Genomic DNA, 19,322 nt, shown 5'->3' on the forward strand with positions numbered 1-19,322 from the left:
ATTTGGGGAGGAAAAAAAAAAATGGAAAAGTATCTCTAACTTAATGGCTAGAACTCAAATATCTTCTGGTCTGATGATTTTTGTGTTTGAAGGCCAGAGGGATTTTTCAGAACTGTCAGACATGCCTAGCACCCATTGATATCAATTAATCTTTTGAGTGATTTTTATATTTTAATTCAGCTAAGTGCATCCTTCCTTGTAAACCTCTGAAAACATGGCAGAAGTTGGCCAGGACATTAAGCAGCCCAAATATGTGCCATACAGTTGACAAGATAGATGACTATCCATCTGAATATTAATCTAGCAGATAACATCACCTGTCTGCATATTCCTACAAAACGTGTTACTGATTTTTTTTTTTTGTTCCCACCAACCTACCTCAGTGATGATTTCAATACAAAGTCATCTTTATCCTGAGTCTAATACTAGTTTTGGGTGAGAAACGAACACCAAATTAATCTGATAGTGGTGTCAGGGGCCTGGAGTCTGGCAGGTATTAAAAAAGCTGTAATACTCACTATGTTTTTCTCTTTTAGCGTAATACCACATATCATTGATAAGAATCTGTTCCCTTCTATATGTCATCATTATTACAAAGACAGATGACCAAAATCAGTTCAGTCCTATTCCATGTACTTCATTGAGCATGTTTGGTGTATTTTAGTTTAGTTTTATTTGAATGATAAGCTTAGTTTGCCAAATGATGTAATTCTTCTGTATTGGGAAAATGGATGAAAAAGTTGAATCTACTTTGAAAATCAGAAATATCTCAATAGGAGTGTGTTAGCTCTTATTTTTCCCTGTCTTCATTCTTTGTAAGCAGGAAAACAGATAAATTTTGGAAACTGAGCAGTGCTGAGATTTGTATTACTGGTCTCAGAAGGCCAGTAATCATCATCTGCCTCAGAAATTGGAACTGAATGCTTCAACTGCATGAACAAAAAAAGAGCATGGTTGGTAGGATGGTAGGAAACTGAAATATTGTGAAGGTGCTGTAGAAGTAAATGACATGTGGCAATGCATGTGTGTTTGGAACAAAAATAAGTGTTAGTCATCTTAAATGTTCACATAAAAAATGTCCGGTTCATCCTGGTGTAACATTTATCACTTAGTAGGAGAGCATCTTTGTCAAGTCAAATAATTAAGAGAATGGATCGATTTATATGTGATTCATCCATCAGTCTGTTGTGACACACAAACCTAAGACCTAACATATATACTTACGTAGGAGAAAACAGTAACTGTCAAGTAACTGCTCTCAAGCAGTTGTATCTGTCCTACAAGATTTCCCTGAGCCTATTAGGTAGCTTTAATTGTGCAACATTTCCCTTATAATGTATTTTCCTAAGTGTAATCAATGTCTGTCCAACTTCTCAGAAGTTCCAAGCTTGGCTGAGGACTCTGCTGCATAAATTATATACAAATGCAGAACAGAAAAATTGGCTTAGACTCTACACATAAGACAGTATACAGCAAATATAGCCAGATGAGGAGGAAGAGCAAAGGGCCAGTAATGGTCGAGTTGGCAGGTACAACTTCAACATCTTTTTAGTTTTTTTTCATTTACCTTTTGTGTAGGTGTCAGAATCTTAAGATGGGAACTGAATGCCAATGCATTATTGGTATGATGGATGTTTTGTGGAGAGCACCTCTTGGCAAGAGGAGCAGTATGGAAGAGGTTTATTTCAAACAATAATTGAGACATGGAGACTGGGTTTTTGCATCAGTCTGGTGGGGAATGAATGGGAAACAGAAACTGCCTGTGAGTATGAAATAGTAGAACAAGAGGAAGGAATGAGCAAGGTTAGAAAATGGAATGGAATTAGTGGAAATACAGAGATCAAAGGACGGATCAGACACACGTGTCAATTTGTGACATCAAGTAGAGGAATAGTAGTGGAAGGAAAAAAACAGCAAGAAGGTTACAGAGGTAAGACCATTTAGCAGTTTGCCCTGGGAAGAAATCAGGACAGGAAAAAGCAGAGACAGGAGATTGGAATTTGAAGTGCAAGTTAAGCAGCATGCTGGAGAGAATGTCCTTTCCCTTGTAAAATCACAATGTTGGAGAAGAATCATATGCACTGGAAGTTCAGGCTGATCAGTTGCAATGTGGGCCTCGGCTTGAGTGGAAACAGAAGCTTATGGAGATGCTGAAGTGAGGTGAAAGAATGGAGGGGGCGGAAATAAAGGGGTAAGTGGAGAGATTCAGTAATTATGTGAGTAGATTGAGAAAAGAACAGAAAGGAAATCAAATGTGAAGTGGCCAGTGCTGATGGAGAAAAGTTGTGGAATGGGTGGCATGTAGAATTGTGGGGCTGAAGATTGTAGGGGAGAGATAGCATTATCACAGAGCATAATGTTCTTTGATGGAGGTCCTTTGGCTCAGGGGGAGATCAGACAAAGACAGGAACACAACAAAAGCTAGCCAAGGGTCAGAAGTTGAAGTTTTCTGGGCTGTGAGGAGAGCTAGAGAGCTGTTTAAGGATGAGGGTATTATGATAAGGAATTGAAATGAGTGGAAGCTGAGGAGGAAGGATGTTTATATAGGTGCTAAAAGTAGGGCATAGGGCATTATACAGAAGCATAAAAATCTCTCTTGTAATGAGCGCAACAATGTTAATTTGGTTTGTATTAACAGAAATCATTGTATTATCAATTTTGCATAAACATTGGAATTGGGAACATTTAGATATTCACTGTACTCATGGTGCAATGAGACAGTACAAATTAATTTAATCCATCATCTGACAATGTGAAAATGCATTGACTTACTTGTTTCAAAAACACAATGAAGGTTTTTTCTTCTTTTAAGATTTTGTATGTTATAACTAGATGGTGTGTAATAGTGCTGATCAGTCACTTTTCACTCAGAACTGACTTAAGAAAATGAAATGTGGTCACGGCTTTCTTTCCCTGTGCACTATGCCAACCGTTTTTTGTTTGTTTGTTGTTTTTTTTTACTTACCAGCTGCCAATATCTTTCTTCTGCCAAGCAGTTAAAGCTCTTTCCTTGTTACACGTTGCTGGTCTTGATCAGTGCCCAAAACACTGCTGTAGGCTTTTGGCAGTGATATAGGAATGATGCTGCTGGGAAAAGGATTAAAGATACAAGATGATGTGGTGTTAGAGTAAAATATATGGGGAAAGAAGAATGAGTGAAACCCTCAAATAAAACACCCTTGATGTGGAAAGTCTGACTGTTCTAAAATGAGGAAAGAAAGGAAGGAGAACCGTGTATGAAGGCAATTCCTGCAAATGATTAAATATCATTCTGCCTTAATCACAGGTAAGAGATACTTTGAAAATACAGGAATACAAGGAAGTCTTGAATGTGGTACTAACATCGACTACAATAGTTGAAGTGTAAACAGCCTGATCAACAAAAATGCACTTGTTCTACCTTTTTTCAGGTGCCACTTGTAAAGAACACAAAGATAACTTTGTATTCATCCTGGTTTAAGATGTTTGTGAAACTCAGATCACTGTGAAACTACACTGGGAAAGTACTGTTGTAGGCTTGCCCTATTCCTGAGCTCTTCCCTGGGTACTCATTTATGGCCCCTGTTAGAAGAGCTAGATGTGCCTTTTGATCTGATCCTGTATGCCAGTTCTGAAGCAAGTGAACAAGCAAATGGCTTGAAAAAAACATAGAGAGAATTAACTCTCAAAATTATGTTTTCCTGTTGTAGTTTAGGTGCAGAATAAATACAAGTAACAGAATTGTGCCATGGGCTGTTAAAAAGCAAAACTAGTCTGAAATCACACCATGTGCATTGAGGCTGTCTAGGGAGAGACCTCTACTGTATGGTCTTATGGATGACTCTGAAGCATGCTCACTGGATCTCTGCCAGTAAGCAAAAAGCGCATTTAGAGTGGAATGCTCAGAAAAACAAAAGATGACTAAGTAAGTATATGGAGTAAGCTTTGAGTTGCATTAAGTCAAAACCACTCCAAAACTGCTATAATGCATGTTCATAAAGAACTAAAAGAACCTTAGTTGCTATGGGTAAATTCTCTAGAGATATTTCAAAACAGAGGCTGGATTTACAGGAATTGGAATGGTTGTTATATGGAGTTTGAGGAAAAGGAGGAATGAATGCTTCATCAGCTGAAAGAAATGGAAGAGATAGCCTAATGAAGAACTGTTTCATAACATGAAACTCTTCATGAGTGTGAAGAGTTGAGCCTTTCTTTCATTATTCATTAGTTATCATGGAGTGTAGGTGCTCCAGAAATACTTACTGATCCTCCTTCATTGTAGGAGTAAAAGTAGCACCTAGGACTATGAGGACCAAGCAACATTAAAGACCAGAGAATGGGGCTCATTTGGAAGGAAGCAAATATTTAGGAGTTTAGCTTTTGAATCAAGAAAGATATTGGTTCTGAGTCTTCGATAAAAAAGAATGAAAGGAGTGCGGTTAGGCAATGGCTGTAGTGCAAAATGCATGCAACAAGATAGCTTTTTGATGACATGTCTGTCCAAAAAAAAATGACCCATATTTGTTATCTTTGTTCACATACTTGAATTTTAAATACTTGAAAATTACACGGCCATAAGCACTAATTAATATCTCTTATACTGTCTATGCTAGTAGAGAATATCAGTCTATTACAGGTTTTGTTACAAGCTGTTGTATTGTCTGGTATGTCCTCAGTGGCCACAGGGCGTCAAGCAACCACTGTGGGCAATATCCAAAGTATTAAGTATTAATAATTTGTCAGGAACTTACTAGGCATTACTCTGCCTAGTTTCTTTTCCTGTACAGTAGACAGTTTAATCTGGGCAGTAGTCAGAAAGAAATTCCCATCATGTACTAGTGATGGAAGGGAAATTGAATTTTTCAAGCTCATCACATTGGTAGTCTGGGGAAACTGTTAATCACAAAATAATTTGTGATGAACTGTCTCCTGCTGTGACACCTACTGATCATAAAACTGATACTTTACTGATTGAAATACTACATACTAATTAAAAAAACCCCTATGCTAGGCTTGCAATTTAGGCAGATGCCTGAAGTAAAAATGCAGTTATCATTAATTCTTTCTAAAGGCTGAAAAAAACTACTTGAAAGGCAGGTACCTATCTCTAATTTTCCATAATTCCATCCTATATGTTATGATAATGGTGTGTAAAGCAGCTGAGGGAAGATGTACCACAAGTGCATTTAACTTTGACAGCTGCTTCAGTAAATAGATAAAACGTACACCACCCATTGTGGGAGGGTTTACTGTGTGCTGGATATCATACAACCCCTTTCAAATGTAAAATAACAGGGCAGCTGAGGAATCAGGCAGTAGAAAGACCAATGTTAATTTAGCATCAGCAGGTGAGGATCAGCTAAGTGTGTTGCCCTTTCTTTTAGTGCTTCTGAACATCCAGGTTTCTTCCTTCTCATTCTGTGCTTGGACCTTTTCAACTTCTGTATGGTTGCAAAGCATTCAGACTTATTACAAATACAAGGTGTGTTTGGGGGTAAGCCCTGTGACAAGAAACCAGGAAATGACAAGCTGCTTCAAAAGCTGTCTGGGAGCTCATTGTACATGAAGACCAACCAGTGAGTAGAGAGCACTGAAACTCGTAGTACTGATTGCATGTCAGTTTGGCTAGAGAATAAATTGGCTGACACTGATGTATTTTATACACCATTTCAAACACTTATGTAGAAACACTGGAATAATTGGCACCTTGCTGAAGCCTGTTCATATTTAGGCTGGGTGTTTTAAAAGCTCTGTGGAAAACTAGGTAATTTGTTGTGTTCAGGAAGAAGCAAAACTGATTTATCTGAGTAGATGTTAGCATAGACTGCCCAAGAAAAATTTGAACAACTGTGAAATCCCCATGTGAGCTGGTGGACTGTGCAGAACCATTTCTTCAGTTCTATTTTGTATGTACTTGAGAGACAGCCAGATGCTTACAGTCATTTGTAGTTTGGCTCATTGTGTGTTCCAGGTGATAAGAAAATAACACAGCTACTTCCATGTCTCTCCATTCTGCTTCAGAGTGGCAGGTCACAGAGTACCTAGCTGGAACCACAGGGATCAGAGCTGCTTTGTTCTTCTGGAGGAGCATGTTGCTACAAGTGTTAACTGTTCTGGTTTCTTTCAGTAAGACTAGTTGGCTCTGCAATAGGTAAGCTTTGTCAATAATTGAGACTCTAAACATTCTTTATTCTGTCATTGGGAATACGCTTAGCATGTCCTCTTGCGCCATGCTGGCTCAAGTTTATGGAGGAATAATGGTCACTGTTACTGGCATTTTTACACACTGCACAACAGTGAGGAGGTTCAGAAGGTGATTTGGACAACTGTGTCAACTTGGTCTTGCTTAAGTGCTCTACTGGAAGACTCCTTAAGCCTTCTCTTTTTTTTTTTCTTCCCATAAATCACCCCTGATGGTCTATTTTTTCCCATAAAGATCTTTTGTCCACTTCTCATTTTCTGTCTGCTTAAAATATGATTTTATAGGTTTCATCTGTGCTACTTTCATAAGAAAAAAGGTCTGCAGATGTTAGCAACAGTAGGGTGGCACTTCCCCATGTTTAAAGAGGAAGAAATGACTGAAATGCTTGACTTAACAGTCCTAATCACCACCCCCTGAAGCTTGCCAATGTGATCGAATCCTCCTCCATCACCTTTTACCAGCACTCTGAGGAAATAAATAAATGTTGCTTGGAGAGTGATGGAAGAACCAAAGAAATATTTGGTAAGGATTAAAATAATAATTTCTCCTTCCCTCCAAAAGGGAGGAGGAAGAACACCCACCCAAGCACCTGTGGTATATTTTTAACAATAGCTATTCTAGCTTCTTATTTCTGCTTACATGTAGCTATGATTTGGACACCATGGGAATGGAAAACTAATGAATTTTTATGGGATGTGATCCTTATTGTACGCTCTGCAGTGCCTGATTTAGTGGCCTGGGGATGCTGAGCAGAGTCACAGAACCTAAGGAGACTGGAAGAGGAGAGTCCTTGGTGGAGAGTTCACTTGTACAAGTTTGGGACCTGATTGGGAGAGACTGTGTCTGCCAGAGATGGGAGGTGAATGAAAGAGTCCTATATACTCTTTCTTACTGGACAAGAATGTAAAGTGCAGGAGATAAAAGTAGGACAAACATCTACCCTCTTTCTAGTTTTCTTGGTTTCTGTCCCACATATGACTCAGTGTGCTATCTCTATCTTCAACTTGAACTGAGGCTTCTGCTTTTACTTCACTCCTTTCCCATTGTGGAGTATCTCATCCCTCTAGTGTCTGTCACTGCCTCCCAGCAAATAATTGTGAGAAGGTATTTTTCTTCTCAGGAGTAGTTTAAACTTCTTCCCAAGTTTTCATTTGTATTCAGTTCTGTTTCCAAAGGTTAAAACAAAACAGACTTGCTTTGGCAGAAGTTGATTGTGGCAAAATGCCTTAATTTCCTTCCTCTTTTTGGATTTTTCTAGGAATTAAATGGAGTCCAGGCTTTTGGTCGTGTTCAGAGTTACTGTGTATTTTCCTGTACCTACTGAGATCAAGCAGGTTCTGACCTGCTAGTTTTTTTCATTTGCCTAAGTACAGTCATCTGTTTCACCTTATGTATATTAAGGTTGTGCCTGCCTAGCAATCCGCTAACTTTTAGTTAAACAATTTTAATAAGTTTTTGATTAGTTTTTAACAAGGTGGAGTAAATGCCAAGTGACTGAGGTTATTTCGGTTAAAATTTGAACCTGGTTCCATACCTAGCTGTGGATGGGAGGTGAGAGAGAAGAGAATTCTCTGTATTAGAGAAACTTGGCAGGGAGGAGGGATGGGGAAAGAGGAAAAGCATCTATCTTTTGAGACATTTGGGCTCAGACTTGGCATACTAATCTATGCTTTTACCCTAATAACACATTCCAAACTTGAGGACTATTTAAGCAACATCCAGGTTGTAGAGTAAGGGATACTCAGATCTTTGTTGATCTTGGTACTGCTGTAACTGTCAGTTTCTGATATCTGTCATCCTGTCCTCTTTCTGAATTCTCTCCTTTTTTTTTTCCCCAAGGATTTGCTTGTTTTTCCTGTTGCCCACTCTTCTTCTTTCTGTTAGAGACTGTGTACAACATGTAAAATGGGCTGAAGTCTTCAGGTGTGACTCAACAGCTGTGCATACATTACTTAATAGGGCATAGTTCAAGAGGGATAATTTGGCTTTAGGAAGCTTCTGTATCAAATGAGATGGAATCCTTCACCAGAGGATGAATCCTTCCATTATACTGTCTTGCTGTCAAGAAAAGCATGTGGCTGGTAAGAGGAAGTGCAAGGGAAGACTCTGTTATGCTCTACCACTTCTTACATTATTTTGGTTTTAGGTGATCTCTAACATCCTTTGGTGATTATGAGAGTCATCAAACTACCTTAATGTTTCTCAAAAAGAAACTGCTCAAAAATAAAACTCAAAAGCCCGTTCTGTGAACTTGTTTTATTTACTGCTCGGAATAATGCAGGGGCATTAAGTCTACGTAGTAATGGCATTTAGACTGGCTCAGTACCACAGAGCCACTAAGAATCCTGTTTCTGTTGAAGGCATGAAGGGATATGAGGTACTGAACAATATAGCCACAGGCTTTGATAGAGATGTTCACAGTAGTGTAACATTTGCTACCTAATTCTATTTTTCCTGAACTCTAAGGAGTATTTGGGAATGAAAATCTTAAACAGGTTGCAGAATCATTGTGTGTGCTACTCTGAGATGTGTTGAATATAGTGCATCTATGTCTTTCCCTCTTAATGTCTTTTTTTTTCTTGGTATTGTTTATTTTTTTCTTACACATGCCCTTCATATTGAACTCTGTGTGTTCAGCAGAGTTTCTTTTTCTTTCCCCTGTCTGAGGTTTCCTCTATATACGAAAACTGAAAAATGAAACTGCATATGGGGAGAGTTATGGTAAGGGTTGAATTTTAAAATGTATTTCCTTTTGAAATGTTACTTAATTTTTCAGCTGTTTACCTTCCTTGAAAGGAATTATGAGGTAGTTCTTTCTTCACAGTGAAATGTGTTCTATTAATTATTTTGGGAAACAAAGAATTGTGCTTATATCTGATCTACCAGTGGCTCACAGTGTGAACTTCGGCAAATAGTTTAGAACCTTGTACTTGTGTTAGATCTGGAAAATAAGAAAAGTGACAATGTTTTATGTAAATCACCCTAGTATTGAAGTGCAATGCAAACTGAAAATATGAAGATTACTATGCATAGTTATGGACTTGTGCAAATGGGTAAAGATTGCCTAGAATAGTGGAAGTAATCTGATGGCACTGAGCCTGTTTGTCACTGACAGAAGCACAATCTGTCTTCTACAGAAATGTTGCATTGTGCGTTTTGTTTTTAAACAAATTTGATACTAAAGAATGCTATCAGTGATCTAAAAACTTAAGGCCATGGTCTTGCCTCTGCTGTTATTTGGGTGGGGTTTTTTACATTTTCTTTTTGTCTATGTGCCAGTCAGAGGGATGTAATTGCACTGTGACCTTATTTGCTTTAACAAAATGAAACTCAATTTAGTTATTATTTGATGAACTGGCAGACAAATATCATAGTGTTTAGTTTGGATCTAGGTATGGGTGGACTGTTTCTTGCATGTAGTAGTGGTCAAAGTCCTTACTGTGTACCAATTAAGTAAAAAAAGGTTATTTAAAAGATTGTTTACTGGTAGGTGAGCAGATGTGGCAAATGCTTAAGGGCAGGAGCGGGTAGAGGGATATCCATTTATAGATACTGGAATGCCTGGTTAGAAGTGGTCCTTTCAGACGTTTTTAATTCCTGCTTAGGATTTTTAATTGGATTTAGTTTGCTAATTGGAATATACATTTAACAAATCCAATAACTAATAGTATTTATAGTAATTTATAGTTTGTTAGGGTGTATCTTCAGGAGCTCAAAGCATGCATAAAGAGAGGAGAAACCATGGTCAGTTTTAAACTTCTAGTTGATTTCAGTGGGTCTCAGAAATTTGTCATATGTGAAAACCTCTTAGAGTGCCTAGCTCAGCTGGAGACCTGTCTTAGTGTAATTTACAAGTTACAAAAAAACTTGGCTGTAATAGGCTGCATTTCCCTTGTATTCTAGACTTAGCTGCAGTTTATCTAATTAAAAGTAATTGTATTCAATGAAATAAAAAGGGTTAAATAGTCTGCAATATCTTTAACAGGCCCTTCTTGAGAAGCTAGCTGGGTTTTCCATTGCATCACAGTCATAGCTTGTTTTTGTCATCTCTGTTGTGGAATCCCTAATCTTTTTCTATTTTGCCTTGGGAAGTGGTTCTTGAGGGTCATGAAAGAAAACTCCTTTTCAGGAGCTTGTTTCAAACCCTGGCACAGCGGTCTGAAATTCTTAGTTTGGCAGAGCTGAGGTGAAGCTGCGCATAAATATGTATAATATGCTGAAAAGTTCTGTAGGAAACTGAAGTGGTTTGTGAGTTTGAGATTGATCTAGGAAAAAGCCCATCTTGTTCTCTTTAGAGCGTTCTAAATTTTGAACAGATGACCTTAGGTAGATTTGAATTTTCCATCCAAAAGGGGGTGGGAAAATACCACTTTTAGGCAAGATTGAAACAGTATGATTTCTGACTTGGAGTGGGGTCTAGCAGGAAGAACTGATGTGTCTTGGTTTGCATTACTGAGTGGGTACATCCGCAGAACTTTCTCTAGAGTAGTGGAAACTCATCTGAGATTCAAATATAGATGAGAGCCCTAGACTTAAGGGCTCAGAGGCAAAGCTTGTGTTGGAATTTGGCTTATGTACTGAAAGACTTGAGTGTTTTAAGTTTTCTCTAGTTTTCTGTCATCAGACGTTTAAGAATAGTTGGATAATTGCTCAGTGGGAATTTTGTAATTAACTTTTTATAAAAAACTTATCAGTTTAAAAATACTGTCATGCTATAAATGCTTCATCTTTATTTTATAATGCCTTCTCATAAAGGAACTGATAATAGCACAATCTATAGCAGCACATTTTGAAATCCATAAAAGAACACTGTATCTTCTTATCTCATCTTGTATATATTGTGGCCCAGTTACATTTTGGCTTTCCTGCTCTACCAAGTTCAGCAACATGGGTTTATCTAAACCCTATTTTGCAACAATGCATACTCTTAATGTTTTAAAATCAACAAATACATAATCTACTGCTTTCTTGACTCTTTGTTCCAGAAGTTTGATATTCTTGCTTCTGAGAGAAAGAATGTTGTATTTCAAATAGGTATTTATTCTACAGCCATTGTATCCCCTATTTAAATCATTATTTGCTTTTCCATTATGTTTTTTTCTTGAATCCATGTCAGGTAGTCTGCTGGAGCTTTTTGATCTGTTGGGGCACAGTTCTCATGCTCTTGCTTTCTGCAATTTGCTTACACTTTTTCAGCATATAATCTCAAGAATCGTGAAAAACATTTTGTGCTATTCTTATTTCAGAACCTGGGGAAATATGCAATCTGAATAGAGGGAGCTTTTTTGTAAGTGTATCTTAATTGGAAGTATTTTCTTTAAAGCATACAACTGAATTGCATAATCACACTCAAAACAGAGTTCTGTAAGTACTGATCACATATGATGATAACTCGACTCTTTTCCAGCAGGGGGGGAAGAACCTGTGTCTCTTTTTCTTTTTAAATGTACAGGAGGACACAGAATATTTGAAACGTTACATTGTGAAGATATGGTTGTCTCAACTAAACTTTTTTCTCTGTCATCTTCATTAGAGTTTTGCAGAATCTCCGCTAATGGTGCAATTTATGATGAACCTTTTGTTTACTTTCAGAGCACTGGGTTTTTGGCTTCCATTTTTTTCTGACAATCTGTGTTTATAGAGATAACATGATCTTGGCAAAGCATGTAGCGCTGTATCTTTGCAAAAGCTAGCTGGTATTTCAGATAGGGAACAAGTGGAGAGCTCTCAGGCCATTGATGATTAAGGAAGCATTAAATAAACTATCAAGCAAGTACATTTTCCTGAATTATAAAGATAAAATGTCAACATTGCTATCGTAAATTATTCAACAATATGAAGCAGTAAAATAAGGTCTAAAAAAAGAATGTATTCCTGTTTTTAAATACTTCAACCCTTCTATCAAAGAATAACAGAAACTGCAATATTTATGTAGTAGTTGAACTCTAAATCATCATTTGATAGGCTTGTGAATACATTTATATAGTTTGGGGTTTTAGAGTATTAGTATTTAATTCAACTTTCATTTACAGAAATCACTTGATTTGAAATATTTCTGTGGCACTGTCTCACAAGACTTGCTTGGATGTCTCGGAGGGTCTTTTTCGTGTTTTGTTGTATGGCATTATGTGACCGGGCCCTGATTCTGTAGAGATTTAAAAACGTGACTTTGTGCACGATGCCCATTTGTAGCCTTGTTGAATCTGTACAGGATTTAAGTTGGGGGACAAGGAGAGAGGTGTTGTGGCTTTGGGGTTTTTTGGTGGTGTTTTTTTTAAGCCAGGTTTTTCATAAACTGGTTTAGAGCTTCAGGCTCTAATCTTGCCTAGGTTTTTAGTTGCTCCTGCAATACCAAAGAAAACTTAAAAATGCAAGACATCTTATATAGATTGCATTGTATGGAATTACATTTTCTATAAACAAGGTAATTCAAAGTTAAGCACTTCTAAATATTTGAGTTATAGGTTTCTGTAAATGATGTGTCACTGTAAAGAGCTAGCTTTGTTTCCTCTACAGAACTTAAAGTACTTTTCCAAAGGTGGAGAGGGGAACGACACCATCAAAATCCCATAGAAACTCCTGCACCTTGAGGAGGGAATTTGTACATGAAATTTGCATCAGGTCTGGCCTATTGATATACTATTTCTAAACTGAAGCTGAAAAAGCAGGGTAGGCTGAAAGAGTCTTTCTGGAGAGTCCAAAGGAGACTCTAACATCTATTGCTCTTGGCTGTGCGGTAGAGATTGCTGATTCACTCTGACTTAAATGTTACCCTGTTTACATGCTGACAGTTATTTCTGCAAAGGGCTAGTTTGTTGAAGCACATGTTTTCAGATTCTCTTCAGATAGTGTAAAAGCTGTGCTAGAAATAAGGGGATAACTTTATCCAGATGTTTTCACATTTTTGACGTCTGTCACAGATTTACTAGTCTTTTTCTCCCTCACATTTTTCTCTGAAAAATGTTACGGGAAACAAGGTCATGCATGTTTTAGCATGCATTATATTATGTAATGTTCTTGTCCAAGACCACTTTACCCTTTGCTTTTCTAAGGTGATGAAAACTGAGAGAGGAAAGAAACCAGAGACCCCACAAAAGTGGGAGCAGCAGGGGAGCATCTTATACATATGATATTGTGAAGAACGTAGTGGATCTCTTCTGGTTTTCTTTTTTTGTAGACAGAAAAGGTGGCTGGGGTTGTGATTATTATCTTCTTGGTACTTTACCCTGTATGGCAAAGTGTAAAAGTGCACTTCTAAATCTCTGCCTTTAGAGATGAGAAATTTGACAGAGAAGGGTATTCTCAGTCATGATATTCTACTTGTTGAAACTGAGGACAGCTTTTTATCTAGAATGATATGGCAAAGAGGCATAGCGATACCTGTGCAATTACTTCTCACTACACAAAAGGTGACTTCAAATTTCCTTAGTCTGTCTTTGAGTATCATTTTTTTGTTAAGCTATTTTGGTACTCAACCAGTAATCAGGATCTTTCTATACCGCATTCATTTTTTCCCCCATTTTTGTGATGTTACTATTTTCAAGTTGTGCTGGGGAGAATAAGCCACAAAATAAGTGTCTTAACCCACGGAGGGGAAAAGAAGGTTTTTAAACACTTTTAACACTTGCCTGGCTCTTCCTTCTTCTGTGTACCTCCTACTTGCCTACAGGAGACTAGCAGTGTCACTGCCCTTCCCCCCCACCATATAAGCTTCTGCTCCTGGTTCACAGGAAGAAAATTCTAGCTCTTCAGCCCTAGTGAGTTTCTACACTAAGTGTAAACACATATGACAGTTACTGTAGAGGCAGTAGTTTTACTAACCTCTGAGGAGGGAAGTTGCCAGACTGGGGAAGTGAGATAAGAGGCCAAGAAAAGGGAGATGACAGAATTCAGAAGGAAGGTCCAGAAGGGTTTAACTTTTTAAAATCCAGGTCTTGGGAAAAGCTTCCTGAACAACCGCAAGCTAGGCAATTTATTGTGGTAGCCAATGGCAACTGGAAAGAGTTATGACTGGTTTTTCTCAGAGAAGCTTTTGCTGTGAGAAACCCTCTATCTTCTGTGAAGGAAGAGAACCTCGTATTTTCTACTAGGATATAACTCCACTTGATGAAACTGTTGTGTTGTTGTTTGCTTAGAAGATACCTTTTTTTAATAGACTTGGAGCTCCACAACACTCCTGTAGTTGGAGAGGATAAAGAACTTTGTTGAAGGTCTGACGTCCTTCAGAAGTACCAAACTACGGCAAGTGGTGGGTCTTGGCTGTTCTCTTTATTCCACAGTTAAGCTGTTGAGAGCAGACATTTGCCTGAGAAATGATTGCCTGCCACAGGAAAAAGGACAGGTCTTTGGAGGCTGAGAGAACAGTAGCAGTTTTGAAACCTTTTCTATTTCGATATGGCTGGTGTCTGCTGCGCCACTGTTCAGCACTCTCTGACTGCAACGTGAAATGCGTATGACTCCTTATAGCTTAGTGTAGCCTGCTTGGTTCTTGACAGCATCTGCTAAACAGGTATCTGTTTTGCAACTATTGATGCTATTCTTTGGCCACGCAGTGCTGTAGCAACAACTGCTGGTTTGTGTTTTGACAAATCCCTCTTCAGTTATGACACTGGGAATTACATTTGGAAGAAGACAGCTTGCTTTCTTCAAAAGTGTCTCCCAGCATCACCTCCCCACTATCTTAATCTTGCAGTGTTAAAGAAAGCCAAGCAATTTGACAGTCTACTTTGCTGCTGTTGCACTTTTTGCTTTTGTTTGCACTTTCAATATTTATTTTAACTTGTGAGTGTAGCTGTAACTGTCATATGTATTCTCTAGAGGTTGCTAAAGTGTTTTTCCCCTAGATGGTGTTTCAACAAAAATGCCTTTTAATAGAAAACTACTTCTTTCTGTTGCAGTGGTGAGTCGAAATATTTTTTTCACTTTGAAATGTCATTGGTTTTTTTAACCTTTTTTAATTGTCTCCTAATTTCTTGGTAATTCACTGGTAGTTGTTTTTACATAGAAGCCAGTGCTTTGATTGTTCTATGTAGGACAGTGGCTCTCCATTTTTTTTGTAACAAAAAGCCACCAGGCAGAATGAGACTAGTAGGGAGCAATCCTCAGAAAAACTTCTTATGTTGAGTTAATTTGCTCTGTGCACACAGGAGCACTGGAAATTCCTTTTTTATGTATTTTTGAAAAAAATTGAAGAATTAATTAAGGAATACCTGTGCTCTACTAATTAACCCTTATTTCATGATCTGAGCTATTAAACAGAATTCAGTTCTCAGTACAGTTCATGAAACAGTCTAGTATGATGTGGCATACTTGTGAAAATATCACTTAGTCCTAATTTTGCTGTTGTCGTCTTTTATTGCATCATTTTAGAAGAACTTAAGAGATGTGTAAGGGAATCATGTGAAATTGGTGACATTTTTCACATACTTCATGCAAAAGGTCTTTCTGACTTACTGTGGTTACTTTTCCTATGTCCTCTGTGCATATAAAGCTGTGCAGATAATGATGGCTCTGAATGGACTAAGGATCCTCAGATGCCACTGTCTCAGGAGATCATCCTTGCCGAAACAGTTGGGCAACCATTTGAATTGCTTGGAAATTTTCTGATGAAATAGTCTTTTGCTGAAATTTATCAGCATGGTGAAACTGAAATGTTTTGCAGATACAGACCGACTTTTGCCAAAGTTCTGATGGAACCTAAGCAGAGCTGTTGCTTGTGGGCAGGTCTTTGATTTGATTACTTTTCTGGTAACTCACCTACTTGGCAGGTTACTGTGATGCAGAGGCTTCTTCAGTGATTGTTCATTCTGCTTTTCCAGCAGCACCCCCAGATAGCTTTCTTCCTGGGATAAGCTAGAGCAAGGGTTTCACTCTGTTGTGAAGAACTTAGAAATCATTATTTTTATATTTTTTTTTATTCCTAATGGGAATGAAAATATTAAAATCCTAATATTAACAGCTTCTAACTTAGTCTCTATGTGTCATACAAGCAGATCAGGCCAGGATCATTACTCTTTCCTTGTGCAAAAGTTCATGGACTCTTGCTGAATTGCTGATACAGGCAGTGGTTTGCCAAGTGAAAACTGTAAGCAAATGTTATCTTTGCTTCTCCAGTTTTTTTAGTGTATGTTTTGTCATTGATATGTTAGTCTGTCATCTTCCTTCTGTATCTGCTTGCTACTATGTTAATTCAAATCTTGATATGTTAAAAATCCTTGTGTGATATTAATGTCCAGCTGATAAAACAAGAAAATTCATTTGGAGTAACTTTTTGCAGTTGTTTCTTGTATGAGCAGTTGCTTTCTTGTGTTGGTGGCTTTACCTCATGGCAGGGCAACTTTTAGATCCCCCTACAGGCAGAGTATGCTAGAAAAAGACCATGAAAACTGAAGACACACCCTTTCTCTACAAAACATCTTAAAATATGTTTTAAGACAATATTTTATTTTTTGTGTGAAAGCTATTTTAAAAGTTAGAACAAATATTACCTGTGAAAAGACAAGTTTTCTTAATGCAGAAGATGATGCAATCAAAGCACAGATAAACCTTATATGTAAACTGGGCATCTGTTGTCTAAACAACGGAAAAAGTTCTTAAATTTCCCAGATTGCTTAGTATTTTTAAAGGTATTGTTGAGTACTTCGATTAAGTTAGTCAGAAGAATGTTTTCTCGTGAATGTGGTAGATGTGAATCTGTTGCTGTGAACTTCTTGTGAAATTCTAGCTGATGTCATATGTTCTGACAGACCAAAGACTTCAGAATGTCTCGGTGGTCCATTAACAAGCAGTGGCATTTCTGCACATGCTGTTGTTTTAAAAATACAATACTTTATTGCCTGACAAAGTAGTATATGCATTTGTTTCCCTGAATTTAGTGTACTTCTGTGTTTAAAGAACCCCACCAAAACAAACCTGCATACACAAAGCAAGTCACGTCAGATATGCAAGGAATACTGCATGTTGTATGCAGAATATGAATACTATTGTTATCTTTTCAAGATTTTAAATTTTTCATAGCATAACAGGCCATGCTGGGTGCATGTTACAGGAAAGTTTAGTTGTCTGTACATTGAAACTGAACTGTGAAGACTATAATGAAATATTAAGTATACATAATAAGCGTAAAACAAACAAACCAAAACAATTACAAGTGGGAAACTGGCTGACTTTTTTTCTTAGTCTAATCTTGGTTTGAGAGGTAAAAAACGTATTTTGGTGGTCTTGTAGCAAGACACATAATACTCTCCAGAACTTGCTGATGTTCTCCCATTACTACTGACCAATGTAAGACCTGTTGGCATTTTTTGTGAGACTCTTAAGACTCTTACCTACAATCTTGATCACCTACCTACCATTACTTGGGAAGGCTTTTGTGATTGATGTTTACAATGTGCATTCAAATTCCTTGAAAGAAGGATATGTGTATAAGCAGATGGAAAATGTACACATTTTTGTCATCTTGAGTTTACACAAGATGTCCTAGTCTACTGGCAATAAACATGTTGAGTTGTTGGGAGACAACCTATGTCTTCCAGGCCTTACTTGTTAATAGGAAACACTGTTTTGATCTTTCTCCTCTCATGCTAGTAATTTGAGTATTCAAGGTACTCAGTGACACAGGCACAATAAACACTAACTGTATTTATATGAATTCTGAGGGCTTGCTAAGAAGTGACTTTTTCAGGTTGTAGAACCTCTTCTGCATAACAAATTCTGTATTGTGTTCTTTGCAGATAATGGCAACGTGGAGATGATGGACTAATTTATATATTTTGACTGAGTTACATCAGACTCTTAAGTTCATTTTTAAATTGGGCATTTAAATCCTTGCAACTGCCAGAAATATAAGCTGATGTAAACTTGAACAAATTGGAGGGAAGGAGGAAGTGGGGGAGTTTGGTCACTGTCAAGATGATGCACTCTCAGATTGGTACAGTCAGAAATGTAGGTAACATTCTTTGCAACTCTGCTGCTAAAATAACAAGTTTTGTCAGATGAGATTTACTCAGTCTGAAAGTACGTATACTGAATGGTTTATAACGTTTTGATGCAGATCCTGTAAATAGGTATGTCTGTAAATGTGTGTGGAAGAAAGAGTTATTGACTCTTTAAAAAAAAAAATAAATGTTACTATAACCACTGTGAGCCTGTTCAGCTTGCAGTTTTTCATCTCCAAATCCCCTTGGCTTTTTGTTCAGAGCTATGAGCTTCTCTTGTATAAACAAGCAATCATTTTTTTGTCATGTGAAGGAGGATAGATTTGATACTAGGCTGCTTTATCCCAATTTTTGCATTTGAAATGCAAGCTGCAGTGTCACTGAGCTTATTCAAAATACTGCAACTGCTAGGCAGAGAGTAGAAGTGGCTTCAGTTCTTAGCTTAACCTGGTTTGTCTCATCAGTTCATCAGCAGCTGTCTCCTATAGCTGATGATGTTATGCAATTGATCAGGTGTCTATGGAAAAACTACATAATTAACTACAGTCAGGTAAATCTTCATGCAGTTTTGGTTAAGTCAGGAGCCCGACTGGGAATGATGAATGCAAGGCAGTTCTGAGCATGGAACAGTACTTTTAAAATAGAAAATAATTCAGAATACCCAGCAATGCCCCTCGATCTGAAACCTGCATGAGCACGTAGTGGTTCTGTGCTCAGTTTGAAGCCGGTGCTCTCAGATCGGCCTGGATGGAATGTATGCTCAGTAGGTCAGTGATAGACTGCTCTGCCCTAAACACCCACCCCTCCCCCTCCCTCCAGCACTTTAACAGAGGTCTGGAAAACTTGCATTGACTGTACTGGACTTTGGATCAGATTTTAATTGGCTGGCTAGACAGCATTTGAAGGAGAATCCCTGGAGGTGCATACAAAATAAACAGCTGTCCAAACAAGGCAAAACTGCTTATCTCTAAAGCCAGTATTGCAAGGGAAGAAACGCTAATCATTGCTGTAACAGTCAGTGGGGAGAGAAGCTGAATTTACTGCTCATTGAGATGGGTTCCTTTTTCTTGGGGTATTGATGATAGACTCAGTAGACACAGCACATGGTGCTAAGGAAATTGTATAGATTTCCTTCTCTACTGTCCAGGCAGATTTCCATCTGAAGAGTCATCAAATCTAAAACTTGCGGAGTTCTTCCATTCTGA

General features: G+C 37.9%; 1 protein-coding gene across 9 annotated transcripts in view; it reads left to right on the forward strand.

The window, feature by feature from the left end:
- JAK2 (Janus kinase 2) overlaps positions 1–19,322 on the forward strand; it is a 100,048-nt gene that overhangs the window by 27,734 nt on the left and 52,992 nt on the right. The window contains exons 1-3 of one of the 9 annotated variants that reach the window (XM_074811607.1): positions 15,049–15,080; positions 16,174–16,265; positions 17,914–18,124. The exons of 4 other annotated variants lie outside the window; for them this stretch is intronic. The gene's annotated coding sequence lies outside the window, so the exon portion shown is untranslated. 4 more of the 9 variants (XM_074811606.1, XM_074811602.1, XM_074811608.1 and 1 more) reach the window with 4 other exon arrangements.

This window comes from Strix aluco, chromosome Z (assembly GCF_031877795.1).
Source record: "Strix aluco isolate bStrAlu1 chromosome Z, bStrAlu1.hap1, whole genome shotgun sequence".
Classification (NCBI taxonomy): domain Eukaryota; kingdom Metazoa; phylum Chordata; class Aves; order Strigiformes; family Strigidae; genus Strix; species Strix aluco.